This window comes from Hevea brasiliensis, chromosome 6 (genome assembly GCF_030052815.1).
Source record: "Hevea brasiliensis isolate MT/VB/25A 57/8 chromosome 6, ASM3005281v1, whole genome shotgun sequence".
Taxonomy (NCBI): domain Eukaryota; kingdom Viridiplantae; phylum Streptophyta; class Magnoliopsida; order Malpighiales; family Euphorbiaceae; genus Hevea; species Hevea brasiliensis.
In genome coordinates, this window is record NC_079498.1 from 82,265,396 (window position 1) to 82,278,609 (window position 13,214).

The window sequence follows — 13,214 nt, forward strand, 5'->3', positions numbered from 1 at the left end:
TTTAGGTTATGGTACAACCAGAATTGGCTTGAATGTTGAGTTTGGTAAGTGTTAAGAGTGATCCTTGATGTGTATGAAAGAAATGCAATAAGGCAGTTTGTGTTTTAGGCCTAAAACTTTAAGTGTGTGGCTCCAATTGGTATGAGACCAATTGGAGGTGAAACTAGGCACAAAATGCGCCAACTTTCATGAAGGAAGCATACCAAAATTCTGCTTGCAAGGTAGCTTGAAAAATGACCAAATCCGGATTAAGTGCAAATAAGGCCTGAAAATTTACCATTTGGGCAGCAGTTAGTGTTTAGGCCATAACTCACTCAAAACAGGTCCAATTGACCTGAAATTTTGACCATGAATAGTTAAGACCCATATCTACAAGTGTTATGAAGACACCAAAGCCCAGAAATGACCATAAGAAAGTCAAAAAGCTTGCACAAGTTCAGGTCTAAAAACTGGCCGAACCAAAATTGACCTAAAATGACCTAAAATGACCAATTTTGGTGCAATTTGACCAGCAATAGTAAAATGACCATAACTTGGTCTACATAACTCAGAATGACCTGAAATTTTGCCCCGCGTGCAATAAGATATAGATCTACAAGTTTGTAGTTTTGACCAAAACCCGAAAACCGAGGGAACTAGGTCGTCCGGCTAGGTCAAACTAGTATCCCGGAATCCAGCAAATTGCAAGAAAATGCAATATACAAGGAAATGAATTTGGTAACATGTACCAACCCTAAAAGACTATTGAATGTGACAAATTAGTAACATTAAAACCTAATTTACCTAGAACGCATTTAGGGTCAACATATTAGGTTGACTAAGCAAATAATAGAATTCAGTGAATTAATTATCGAGCATTATTGTTAGAGACAGTTTAATTTAGTACTGAAACACTTCAAATTGTGTTTCTTAGTTAGCAAAGACTCAGGGAAAGGGAAGGAAACACTGAGTCAAGACCAGGAGACAGTTATCAGAGGTTTGTGCACAACAGCTAATTCTTTTGAATTTTTTCAATTGAAATGAATTATGACTATTTGTACATTATTGTTTTAAATTGTGGAAATGTGTTTGAATGAATATTTATTGCTTGAAAAGCATTGTAAATGGTTTGAAACTGTGAAAAATTGTTTGAATGATATTGATGGATACTTATTGATTGAAAAGCATTGGAAATGATTTGAAACCACAGCTATCATGTATATTGATTGTATTCCTCGCTAGCTTGTCTAGTGGGACGAATTGAATTCCCTCTCTGGCTGAAGTGTTGAGGTGTGTGCCTGTTGAGGACGAATAGAATGAGTACTCATATTTTTGCTAGCTAGCTATGTTATTCCTCATTAGCCATCGACTTCTGGGACGAATTGAATACCTCATTAGCCATCGGCTTTTGGGATGAATTGAACTTTGGAACATGATTAAGCTGTGTGTGATTTATTGATATGTATTATGAGATTGTGAAATGGAGTTAAATTCTTATTGACATTCACTGTCTTTTGAATTTAATCATGATTTGATTTATTAAAATTATTTTGATATTGAGAAATGGAGTTTAAATTCTTATTGACATTCACTGTCTTTTAAATTTAATCATGATTTGATTTATTGAAATTATTGTGATATTGAGAAATGGAGTTTAAATTCTTGTTGACATTTACTGTCTTGAATTTAACTATGGTTTTAAGTATCCACTATTTATATAACTTATGATTTGTGATTTAAAGTTGTATTTGGTTAATGTTGTGCACCACTGAGACATTGTCTCAGCGATAGCTTTTTATTGCTGTCGCAGGTAGACAGACGGACAGGGCAGCAGACTAGGCTGCTAGAGCATTCAGCGAGAGAGCATCAGGTATATTGAGTATACTCTATTTTACATTTTGTATTGTAATGCATATTCACTGTATGTATATTTTGTTCTTGGTTTGAGCAGTTGTAAAATAAAATTGTACCTTGAAATTGTAAAATAAATTATGAGTTATTTTGACTTTTAAAATTTGTACTATATTTCTTTATCTCAGTCTTTGAAAAATTACTGTGGATTTGAGTTGAGAAATATGTTGTGTTGAGTTATGTTGGAGTTGAGATTTGGAAATATATTGAAGTGCTTTTTTACAGGTTTTCTGAAGAACTGTTTTATCCAAAATACAGATGGCACTCTGTCAAAATTTTTACAGAAATTACTAATAGTCTAAATGAGTTAGTTGTTTCACTTCAGTTCAGAAAGTTTTTTTTCTTAACACCTGTAAATTGTGCTCACCACTATAAAAAAGAAGTAAGAAAAGTTTTAAAATCCCTTGTAGTGTATTTAATGGGTTATCAGTAGACGAAGTTGGTAATTCATTAGGTATACTACGCGATCATGTTATGCCTTACAGAGGGGTAGGGTGTGACATCTTTTTATTTCTTTGATTTTCTAATTCCCAGTAGTTTTGCAACTAACCCTTAACTAAGGATTTCATGGGCTCCCATACGAATTTAAGGTAGCAACTAAGTTCGTAGCCGCTTCCCGGGTCAGTCACCCATCCTCAGCACTCTAGACTCATTTAACCTATTTATGCTTCATTTCTCTTATCTTAATTCAACCTCATTTGATCTTTATTTATTTTATTTATGTCTCTTCAATGTGAATTAAACATAGTCCCAGACATTCTAGCCATCTGGACAGACACTAGTCACCAGAACAGTAGAATGTACGGACTACTTAATATGACGGTGTTACAGCAGGGGCCAGTGAGGTCAACTCAAAGCCATGCTCTCCTCGACTTATCAATAAATACGGATCAGGTCCTAGTGAGTCCAGCTCCAGCTGCGACTACCCATCGTACCCATGTCTATATCCACACCACACACACCCTAACACATACACACAGCTTTAAATTACATTAAGGTGACATTCACAAACAATTTTGTTAACATATACAACAAAAGAGTGTGCTTAACATTTAACTAATTATATACATATATATAAATGAATACATGTGCATGCCTTGAATATAGGTTAATAATATTGAAATTACAAATAAAATCAATAACAACTCAAAGATTTTTCAAAAGTCACTGGGGCGGCTGAGAAGAAGAGGAAGGTTAACTTAGATCACCTAAACAATTATATTCATGAATTTATCAATAATGAAGTAAAACAAAGAACTAAAGATTTAAAGACATTCTAAATTTTATGTCAAAAATCTGACAAAATTTTTTCTGTACCTAGAACCTACCCAACCAGCAAAACAACTTAACTAACACTTATTAATCCAAAGGCCTTAAGCCCACAACTCAACAACAACACAATACCTCTCCTAGGCCTGCTAAACCAGACAATTTTCATATAAATACACAATTAGCTATATAGCTTAAAACTAATATTTTGCAAAAACTATCCAAATTAACCCCAAAAATTTTATAATTGTTCCCTGAAGTCCTTAACGATGCTACTCTACTATTGCAATTGGAATCATAATTTTCTAGCTACCCACAAATATTTTATGAATTTTTATTCTAAGCTCAACATTAGGTAAATAGGGGCATTTGGATTTCAAATTTACCTACACTAATTCTGACACTTGGAATGCATCCTGGGTGTTTAAAAATGGTAAGAAGCACTGTAATATTGACCTGCATTTGAAGTGAATTTGGCAACTCACGTGTTTTCTTTGAAATTACTGTCCCGGTCGTCGGTGAAATTTCTTTAAAATGAAAATATCTATGTGAAACCCACAACACCAGAAGTTAAAATATAATTTTTATTTAATTAAAAAGACTCATTAAAGACCAAAAAATCACTAGCAAGTTCGTGAGACCCACTAAATTTTCAGGGTCTAAAAAATTCCAAATAGGTGTTGTTGTAAAGCTCTAAGCGTGTAGGATGCGCTAGTGGTCTTAGATTTTTGGTAGGATTTACAATTTGGGAGAAATCTAGCCCAAAAGTCGAAAAGGGCTAAAACTTTATGAGCTTGATTCGCACAAATCGCCTGATAAAAATTCATAAAATTGGTGTCTATGGAAAGCTCTCGAGGAGTAGAACAAAATGGGGAGAAGACCCGATCTAATTAGTGGCTAAAATCACTGAAAATGGCGAGGGAAGGTGAAGGGTCGTGCTTGAAAGATGGGGAGGTTTAGGCCACATTTCTAGCTGGAAAAAGCGGTAATGATAGTGAGGGAGGGGCGCTAGTGATGCGCCAGAAAGGGAGGAAGGTGGGGAGGTGGTGGTCGGCGGTGAGGAAGGGGGAGGAGAGATAAAAAGAAGAGAGAAGGGAGGGGGGTCAAATACACGAAGGAGAAAAAGAGAAAAGAAAAAGGGGCCAGTTCGATTTGACATATTCGATCAAGATCAGTTTGATTTGATCAGTCTGATTCAGGACATCTAAAATTTAATTTTTGGTCTGCCCTGGAACCCAAAACGAGGGTCGTAAATTTTGAAAAAAATGCAAAAAACTCAAAAAATTTTATGGAGTTCAAAAATATTTTCAAACTTGCCACGTGGTCTTTAAATTAATTTTTAAAAATTATTAAAATTAATTATCTTGAAAAATAAAAACTCAATTTTAAAAACCTAGAAAATTCAAATTAAATATCATAATATTTAATACATTAAAATATCAAAAATTACAAATAAAATGATTATTTAAAAATTCGGGATGTAACATCCTCACTTACATAGTCTGTATGTTATACTGTTTCGATGACTGAGGTTGTCTGGGCAGACAGCTAGAATGGGGACAGCTAGGGTACAAACAACCAGAAAGTCTGGAATAACATTTTGCTGATAGTGAGGAGATATAAAATGATGAAATAAAAGGTAAGAAAATAAAAGAAATATTAAGAGAAAATAAAAGAGGCGAAGTGCAAATAAGTTAAATAAGCCGGAACCGTAGCGATGGGTTACCGTACTGGAAAGTTACGGCGGGGACCGTTGACTATCCTTAGACCGTAGGAAAACATTTTCGGGACATAATTAAATGTCTATTGAGGTATAATTGACATGGAAAATGTCAAAGAAAATTTAGTAAGTCAGTATAAACGAAAACAAAAATTTAAGAAATTGGTGGGTCAAGGATTAAATCAGTGTTACCGAAAAATTCGAAATACAATCCGAAGAGGGACATTTTGGTCAATTGACACCTAGAATTGACTTTTGACCTAAATGTCCATGAAAAATTAGTAGCATTAAATTTTGAAAATGCCATGAAAAATGAAATTCTATGTGTAGAACAATTGAGAGAATTAAGGGTAAAACTTAAATAATTAAAAGTTTAATTATATGAATATTTAAATGACATTAGTGGAGCATTATGGAATATAAAAAGATCACAAAGTGGGCAGCATTTAAAAACTTCATCTTCAACCTCATGTCTCAACCTTGCCAAAGTGAAAATTTTCTCCCAAAGAAGCTCCATTGCCGCACCATGCATGGAGCTCAAGTTCTCTATGACCAAGCCATGATTTCTTGCAAGAGTCTTCATGAAAAATGATCCTCACACCATGGGCAACATATAGGCAACAAAAGGGAGAGAAAATTTCAAGGTTTAGCAAGCTCCAAATAAAGGTTAGTGCTAGTTTTCCTTACCTCACTTCATTAAAGTTTGTTTTAAAGTTGAGATGAGTTGAATGGTGAAGAAATTTGAAGGTTTTAATGAATTATTGATGTGCACAATTTTTGGCAGCCATGGAAGTGGAAGCTAATTGAGTTGTTCTTACATGTATTTTATGGGAATTAAGGTTGATTAGAGTAATTTTATGTGCTAGTAAGTCAATTTGGTGAATATGTGATGATTTGGTATTTAATTTAAGGTTTGAACAAATTTTGGAGACCTAAGAGCAAGTGGTAATTTCTAGCAGCTTTGATGGGTTTAGTAGATGGTTAATTACATGAATTTGATTAATGAATCATGGTATTGATGAATGGTGAAAGTATAAGACATGTTACTAATTGAGATTACATGTATTGCTTAGTAGTTTTTATGTCTACATTATAGACTTTGACTAATTAATTTAGGATTATGTATTAAACATTGTGCACCAGTATAAACTGTTGGAAAATTGACAAAAATGAGATGTAATGAATGATGTTAGTATGTTACCAATCCAGAATTTAGGTATAGGAAGCTAAGGTATAGAAATTTGAATGTGTAGTTGATTGGTATTTGAGAATGGTATAAGGGCAGTATGCATTTGAGCCTATAACCCTAATTGTGTGGCCCCAATTGGTATGAGGCCAATTGGAGGTAAGATTAGACATATAATGAACCAACTTTCAAGTAGAAGCCTTACCAAAAATCTAGCCAGAAAGTGACTCAAAAAGTGACCTAATCCGGAATTGGTAACTTGAAATCCAAAATTTAACCATATGAATAGTAGCCAGTATTTTGGCCATAACTCACTCAAAACAAGTCCAAATGACCTGCAATTTATATCATTGGAAAGCTTAGACATAGGGCTACAACTTTGGTAGAGACCACCAAGCCCAGAAATGCCATTAAGTAAGTCAAATTGATTGCCTAAGTTGGGTTACAAAAACTGGCCGAATTGACTTTGACTTAAAAATGACCTAATAGTGCAATATAAGTGCAACTTGACCAACCATAGTAAAATGACCACATCTTAGTCTACATAACTCCAAATGACCTGAAATTTATACCGTTGAAAAGCTTAGACATAGAGCTATAACTTTGGTAAAGATCACAGAATCCAGAAATGTCATTTACTAAGTCAAATTGCTTGCACAAGTTGAGGTATCAAAATTGTCCAAAACCATTGCAACCCAGAATTTGACCATATGAACAGTAGTCACTCATTTGACCATAACTCACTCAAAACAGGTCCAAATGACCTGAAATTTATATCAATGGAAAGATTAGACATAGAGCTACAACTCTTATGAAGACAACAAAGCCCAAAAATAGCCAGAACCAAGTCAAATTGTTTGCCCAATATAGGGCACTAAGTCTGCCAGAATTGAACTTGACCTAAAAATGACCTAAAGTTGCATTGAAAATGCAATTTGTCCAGCTTTAGTAAATTGACCATATCTTGACCTATACAACTCAGAATGACCTAAAATCAATGCCAAAAGTTTAATAAGACATTAATCTACAATATTGAAATTTTGACCAGAACTCAGAAATCAAGGAAACTAGGTCAATTAAGTTGATTAAGTTGACACACTAAATCTGGAATTGGTATAATTGACCATTAAGTCTAGAAAATTCAAATAGGCATATCTCCCATAAGAAGTCTCCAAATGTAATGAGCCATACCAATCTGGAAAACTAAGAAAGAGACCTAAAACTTTGTTTTTAGGCAACTTCCTCAAATTATAAATGTATAAGGCCAAATTTTAAGGTCAAGGCCATTGACCTAATTGAGGACGATGCCAATATAAGACCTTTGAGTCTAAGTCAACAATTTGACTATAAATAATTCTATAAGACTTGACAAATTGCAAGTAAAATTTCTAAATGACTATAAGACATAGGGCAACAAATTCTATGAAGCACACTAGGCCTAAATGTCATTATAAGTAGTCCAAATAAATTAGTAAATTCCAGAATCAAAATGACTACTAAGGGAACCAAAATTCAGATTTGACCTAGTTATGGTTAATTGACCATAACTTGAGTTATACAACTCAAAATGGAGTAATTCAAAAAGGGAATTAAAGAAGACATAATAAGAAACAATTTGATGAAGAGAATTTTATTAATTTCACCCTATAGCCTGATCCAATGGAATAGTAACCATTGGCCATGAAATCCAAAAATTTGGAATCACATATAATTAGCCTTGAATTAAGTTTGGAAATCAATGCCAACGAGTATAAACTCAAAATGAGGAATCCTAGTACAACTAGAACCAACATATCTGTTCAGTGTGGAAAAGTCAATGTTTATGTTTGACTAGTAATGTGAATAAGAAACATAATGACTTAATAAATCACATGAATGTATGAATGGGACATTAGTCCTTATTATCAGAGACAAGAAAAATACTTTGAGCACAATGGTACTTCAGAATAATTGATATGAAATGTGATCTATCTAATGATCTATTAAATAATTGGGACATGTTGATACTAGAATCAATTTATCCATGATGCATAAAAAGGTCAACAATTTTGTTGACGAGTGAAAGGTATAATGACCTATAAACCCTAAAAATAAAGAATAAAATATTTAAGTTTGTAAATGCCCTAGTATCGCCTAGTTGACTAGTTTGGATAGGTTGGCATGCCAATAGGGTTCTGACAGCTGTATTGTAAATGGCTTCATGCCACACTATGTTTTATGACTCATTATGCCACACTATGATTTTAATAGCCTATGGCTATACGGATTATGTTATGATACTCGGCTTATTGCCTGATTGTTTATATGGCTTTTTAGCCTTACTGTTTGCACACCGAGAGATACTTTATAACTGATGGTGTGACGGCCCGAGATACTAGGTACCTAGAGCTAGTATATCCGTTTATCCAGTATAGGCTATATGGGTAGTCAATTAAAACATTATTTAATTCAGGTAGTTAAGTATAATGAAAATTTCAGTACAATTAAATTAAGTATTGAATGAAATGAGTAAAAGAGATTAGCAATTAAAACATAACAAAACTATAATTTGCAGAACCATAGAGACTTAAATACAATATAGTTAGAATAATTTGTATACTGAGTATATTTACTGAAAGGTTATAAACTAAGCACTTCTAAAGAGGAACAAACTAGTATATAAGATAGTTGATACTAGAAATGCCATACTAAATTAAATTAATTCATGAGTATCCAAATTATGATTTATTCTTCCTTTATTTGTATATATTATTTCTTATTATACTACTGCACCACTAAGCAGAAATGCTTAGCACGATGGAATTGTTTTCCTCGTGCAGGTACTTCGACTGAGATTTTGGAGTCCAGATATGCAGAAGTGTACAAGGTTGTCAACTCCTTAGCAATGCATGTAGATAGGGCTCATTTTAAGCATGTTTTCTAATCTGTACATTATAATTACTGCTTATATTGTAATGTGAATTAGTAACTGTAATTTCATTTCTATATCATGCACTTGATAAATTTATGTACTTAATTGGCAAATTATATAAGTTAATGAAATATAAGAATTCTGATATTTAAGATGATTATCTGATCTTGATGATTCTGATCTAAATTAAGTTTGAGAAATTTTGTGATTGACTCTAAGTTTGAGAAACTGATGAGATATTATTGAGATAAATTGAGCTGTGAATTTGAATATGTTGTGAACTGTTTTTGGCAGGTTTAGAAGAACTGTTAGTCCAAATTAATGTGACACCTCTCACCCGACTACAGTGTAGCCGAGCAAGGCATGCTACATTCGGTGCCGAAGCACCCTAACTTATCTTACTTTACTTCTTTAATAATTTTGTTCTCGTTATATTTAATATCGATTATTTTTCGATGGAGAAACTAACGGAGTTTCCCCTTTTTATTATAGTTTGACGTGTTTTACTATTCAACTATTTGAAAATTCAATAATATTTTCTAATAATAATCTCATCCATACTCATATCATCATTTCAAAAATCATTATTTAATTTAAATCCGTACTCATTGGTACAAATTCATTCATGCTCCATTCTTATAGCAAAATTCTCAAATTTGCATTAATTTACATGATTTACAGAATTAATTACAGTTCCATAATCTATATTTCAACATATAATTCATAGTTTACATTACAAATAATAACTAATTATAATGTAAAAAATACATAATCTGATCTATATGGGCCCTATCTACATGCATTGCTGAGGAGGTGACAACCTTGAACACTCTGCAGATCAGAACTCCAAAATCTCTGTGTAGTATTCGCTGGGCTTTAACTTCAGTACCTGCGCGAGGAAACAAATCCATCACGCTAAGATCACGCTAAGCATTGCTGCTTAGTGGTGCAATAATATAAAAAGAAATAATGTATACACATAAAAATAATTGGAGCATATTTTCTATACTAATTAATTTTACTGGGTTCATATGAAATTTGCCATACAGTATATTTTTCGTCATTTATGTTGCTCTCTAGGATCTCTTCGGTCATAAGTTTACAATAATAATTTATATAATGTACAAATAAATCTAATATTTATACTTAAACTTATTTTCTTATGAAAGTCACATTTATAATGTTGTTTAAGATATAATTCTTCTACTAGTCTTTTTATCACTTCCTTGATACTTTCTAAGTTGTTTACAATCATTTTGTAATATTTAAAATTTTTAGAACTAATTTAATTTACTTCAGATCATTCTAAGGAACAAATTTTTGGTGCTAATCTAATTTATTTCAGAACATCATACTCATTTATTTGCTTTCTAGCATTTTTAATTGCTAATATTCGTAACTTATTTTAATAAATGAGACTACCCAAGTAACCAATGACAAGCTGACTAAACTGGATAACGGGTCATTAGCATTTGACACCGCGGTGCCTCTGGCCATCATACCATGGGACGCAGAACGTCAACCACGTATGCAGTCAGTATGGCTAAAAAGCCATGATAACACATAATCGGGCATTAAGCCATGAATACAGGCATAAAGCCTTTTGCAGTACTGCTAAAACAATACCCTATTGGTAGGCCAATCTATCCAATCTGACACACATGTCTAGGCAATACAAGGGCACATAATATCATTAAATATTAATATATAGTGTTTTATGATTTCATTATTTCATGATAAATTTCAATTATAATTTATACATTCATTTGATCATTTATATTATCACAATTCACATCAATTATCCTTTTATACCATTGTACTCAAAGTACTTTTCCTTTCAACAATAATGAGAATTAATGTCTCATTCATACATTAATATGGTTCATTTATTCATTCATTATGTTATTCATATTGATCACAATTCAAAACAATGGTTCACATGTACCATTGTATTCAAAACATTTTTCCTTTCTCTGTTGATGGAAACTTAAATCCCAAATGGCACTGTAATCTCATTTATATATTTAACAATCTATTCATGTAAATTACATATCATACTTCAAGTTGTATTACTAACATATTATGAACTCCTTTGGTGTTGGGAGTATAAGTCTCAACAATCCATCTAGGTTAATTTTATTTCATATTCATGTGGTATCACTCATGTTTTATTAAACCTACTAGTAATGGGAATACAAATCTTAATGATATATTTACATAACTTAAATGTTCATTAAGTCATTTAGGTAAATTACTATTTCTATTCCAAGTAATCCATGAACATTTCATGGATTCCAAATTTCATACCTTAATTTCCTTTACCAATTTAGTTCTTACACTTTGTGTCTTTGTACTACTATTCATATTACTATTCACTCAAATTGTTGACTTTTTAATACATAATAAATTTATTGAACCTGAGTTCTCTAAGATACCACATTTTGCATTTTATTTTTGTTGGTATTGATTTCCAATACCATTTCAAAGCTTATCTTATGTTATTCAAAATTTTCAGATTCCATACCCTAGGTTTACTATTCCATTGGTCATTTGTATAGTAGGAATTTGATAAATTTGTCTTCATGAAAGTTGTTCCTTATTGTGTTGAGTTACATTTTTTTTTTTTTAATCACTCCATTTGGAGTTTTGTAGCTCAAGTTATGGTCATTGTACCATAACTGGCCGGATTGACCTGTACCCAGAATTTCTGGGCAATTTGGTTCTGCCAGATTTGGTAACATATGTTTGGTTGGCAATTTAACTAGGTTATGGTCAGAAATTGGATTTGTTGCTTCATGAAAGTTGTAGGAATATGTCTCAGCTTTCTTCTGGTAAAATTTTAGGTCAATTGGATCTTTCTACACTGAGTTATGACTAAATGAATAAACACTATTCATTTGGTCATTTTGCACAGGTAGAATGCAAGTCACCCGGATTAGGGCAATTTTTAGGTCAGCTTGGTTTGGTTTTTTGAGCAGGGTTTCTTCACCAAAGCTATGCCAATATGGGTCTAATTTCATGTCCAATTGGCCTTGCACCAATTGAACCTATACAACTCCATTTATAGCTGCCCAAACCTGCTGGACTCACAACCAGTCCTGTAGGTCACCAAGGGCAGCATGCCTAAACTCAACTCCATTATCCTTACTCACTTCAATTCCTCTTCACACACTTTCAAATGGTCATTAATTGACCATTACAAGGTTAATATATCATTTCATAAGCAAAACTCCAATTTTTTCACAAACCCTAATTCCCAAGTGTCCATTTCATGCTTTTCATGTCATCTAACACATCCAACACACATAGTTCAATATCTAACTCAAGTTATCTCATCACAAACCACTTTTAAACAATTCAAGTCATACAAATCAACAAATATCATCCTTCTCCCATGGCTGCAAATTTTGATACACACTTCAATATAATTATTTTGTTCAATTTTACAATAAATTCTCATTTAATTTGTCTTCCTAACAAAGATTAAAAGATATGAAAGTGAGTATAGGCACTAACCTTGTTGGAGCTACTCCCAAGCTTGCCAAAACTTTTCTTTTTCCTCTTCAAATTGCTGTCCAATGCTTGCTCTAGTGGTAGGGATAATTTTTCATGAAGAGAAATTAGGGTTTGGAGGTGATTTGGTGGGTTAGCTCAAGCTTGATCAAGCTTCCATGGAGTTTTCTTTCCTCTCTCTCTCTCTCTACGTTTTTTGGCTGCCCAAAAGTTGAAGATGCAGATTGTTTATCAATTTTTGTCTATTTTATCTCCTTTTAATTGGCTTTTTGAGTTGTGATTGGTGGAGACCTAACTAATGACATCGTGTGATGTCATATTTCCTATTTTCTTTCATTTTCTTTTTTTTTCCTTTCTACTTATTTTCAATTTAATTTTTAGCAATATTTATTCATATTTTAGATCATAATAATTATTTACTTAACTAGACAAGTCGGCCAAAAATTATCTCTGAAGACGAAATGACCAAAATGCTCTCCGTTTGGCTTAACAGACTAAAATTGTCTGTTCCTATTGAAAAATTTTTCTAAACCTTTTCTTGGTATTCTAATGCCATAGAAATCTCAATGACTCTTCTCTAAAATCTCTATAATTATTTTATGAATTTTCTCCTGGGTTTAGGGCTCCTAGTTGCGAGAACCGCAACTTCCTACTAGGTTACCCATCACTAGGATACCAGCTCATTTAACTTGGCTGTATTTTATTTCTAAAATTTTTCCAACATT